The sequence below is a fragment of the Rhincodon typus genome, unplaced genomic scaffold (assembly GCF_021869965.1).
Source record: "Rhincodon typus isolate 14 unplaced genomic scaffold, sRhiTyp1.1 hic_rhity00006401, whole genome shotgun sequence".
Taxonomy (NCBI): Eukaryota; Metazoa; Chordata; class Chondrichthyes; order Orectolobiformes; family Rhincodontidae; genus Rhincodon; species Rhincodon typus.
In genome coordinates this window covers 1,151-3,745 of record NW_025972039.1, presented here as the reverse complement: position 1 = coordinate 3,745, position 2,595 = coordinate 1,151, and the positions used below count along the sequence as shown (strand labels likewise).

At 40.2% G+C, this 2,595-nt stretch overlaps 1 protein-coding gene across 1 annotated transcript in view; it reads left to right on the top strand.

Moving 5' to 3' along the window:
- LOC125482149 (Fanconi anemia group M protein homolog) overlaps window positions 1-2,595 on the top strand; it is a gene marked incomplete at both ends in the record, with an annotated part of 7,336 nt that overhangs the window by 4,205 nt on the left and 536 nt on the right. The gene's annotated exons all lie outside the window — the stretch shown is intronic.

Sequence of the window (2,595 nt, the reverse complement as noted above, 5' to 3'; positions counted from 1 at the left end):
CATTATGTCCCTCTAAGAAATTTATAGTTAAAAGACTGGACTTCTCCGGCCTTCTTCCCTTTTTAAGTTTATTAACTGTGTTTAATGCCACTTTCATTATTTTCTTCTGAGTTGTTAGGTAATAAAATTATTATTATTATTCATTTTTTCTTTCAAGGAAGTCTAAGTAATTGTCTCCTTAAAACTACTTTTTAACTATGCTGTTGTAGATGTGTGATTTTAAAAAAGAAAAGAATATTTGTTACAATTGGCCAAGTCTGGGTTATAAAATAGGGGGGAAATCAGCTCCTCACCAGCTGATTGTAACAATATTTAAGGCAAAAAGTGGTCTTTTAGAAACAGATTTAATTACATTGGGATTCTCATTTTGTAAGAGAACCTAGATTAGAGGGAAATGGAATGGAGAAGCTGTTTACAGTAAAAGTAGAAAAAAAAATAGATTTAGTTGAGGCACATCCAGCAGAACTAGAAGGAAGTCATTAAAAATACTGGCTCTATAGTTGTGAGGCATGAACAATATTAAACATGCTGCATGTGTGAAAAATTACTGTCATTATGTCCCTCTAAGAAATTTATAGTTAAAAGACTGGACTTCTCCAGTCCGAAGTCAGCTAAAATTTTGGGAAAATCATAGAGTACAAGTCTAGGACCACGTGTTAGTCACTTAAATCACAGTACATAGACAAGTTTGCTTTGATTTCTCAACAAGTTTTCCCGTCTATAGAAACTAAATCAATATTTCAAGTTTACTTGGGCTTTTCTGAACCCAAGATGAAAAGCTACATTGCAATCTCTGCGATACAAAAGTAAATCGCAACACAACCTTAAATGATAAACAAATGCTTTATAATAGCTTCGTGCATACTGAAACGAAAGTCCTTTTGTTTTTAACAAAGCCGATGTAGAAAACTGCCACTACTACGTTTTAAGTGTTTGTGATTTGTTTAAAAGCAAGATCGAATTAGAAATGAAGATCCCAAGTTAAGACATGAAAAGACATTGTTGAAATCCAGCATCCTTGTCAATATCTAAATTCTATCTACTCTAGGTTCTTTTGAGTTCTGTGGCTCTTCTTAATATAACTATATTTCAAAGGGTGATTGAATAATAAAATAATGCACTAAATTTTTAATTCACAACATTCAAATGGTAAGAAACAAGGGAGAAGAGAACAAAATGACCTGCTTTATATCTTTTCCAATTTCTTCTCTCCTTAAATGTAGAAATTATTTGACATAGTTTGCTGACGAAATATGGTACTATATCACAACTGGGCACAGACCAATGAAAAGTTTCTAAAAGTCCTTTCTATCCCTTCAGCCTCAAAGCATTAGGTTTACAATCAGAATCATAGAATCCCTGCAGTGCAGATAGAGACCATTTGGCCTATTTGAGTCTGCACCAAACTTCACAGAGCATACACCCGCACCCGCACCCGCACTGCAGTACACTGCACGACACGACACGACACTCCTGGATGCTTCAGGTCAATTGAGCATGGCCAATCCATCCGATCTGCACATCTTTGGGTGGTGGGAGGAAAACCAAGCATCTAGAGGAAAGCATGCACGCTCCACACAGACAGTCGCCCATGGCTGGAATCAAACGTGGGTCCCTGGTGCTGTGAGGCAGTAGTGTTAAGTACTCTCACCATGCCACCCCAGCCAGTTCAGTTTGGGATGCTGCTTGGCTGGGCACCAGACTCCTGTTCTGTCAATTTGACGTACTACTTCTGTTGTCACTTTGTTCTTCTGCATCAAACCCCTGTCCTCATTAGCTCTTGCTAACTAATAGCCCCTGTGTATGATCAGGCACACAACTCTAACTGGCTTGATGGTCAGGTTTTGATTGGCTAGATATTCTATGGCCAATTCCTGATTGGTTTATTTTAAAAGTAATGATCATCTTACTGACATCACTTCCTACTGTCTCCCCATTCATTCTTTAACACACCAATCATTTTACAGGATTGTTCCTTTTGTAGCTGTTTGTTTCCTCCTGTTGTACTTTGGTACAAAAGTAACTATTGTAAAACAGATAACATGGATGAATACAGCAGGCCAGGCAGCATCAGAGGAGCAGGAAAGCTGATGTTTAGGGTCTGGACCCTTCTTCAGAAATGGGGGAGGGGAAGGGGAAGGGGGCTCTGAAATAAATAGAGTGGGAGGCGATGATAAAAGGTGGATAGAGGAGCAGATAGGTGGAGAGAAGACGGACAGGTCAAGGAGGTGGGGATGAAGCCAGTAAAGGTGAGTGTAGGTAGGGAGTTGGGATGGAGGTTGCTCAGTGAGGAGAGAGGGAAGACGGACAGGTCAAGGAGGCGGGGATGAGGCTAGTAGGTAGGAAGGGGGTGGGGGTTGGTTAGTGAGGTGGGAGGAGAGGATAAGTGGGAGAAAAGATATCTCTAATCCCACCTATCCCTTGTTATCTCAGACTCCAGCATCGGCAGTTCCTACTATCTCTATTGTAAAACATAGCCGTGTCTGTAGGTAGAGCTGCGTTCACTTCAAGCATATTCGTGTTTGTCAGCAAAAGTCTCACACTCACTCTCACTCTCACACTCACTCACTCTCACACTCACTCACTCTCACACTC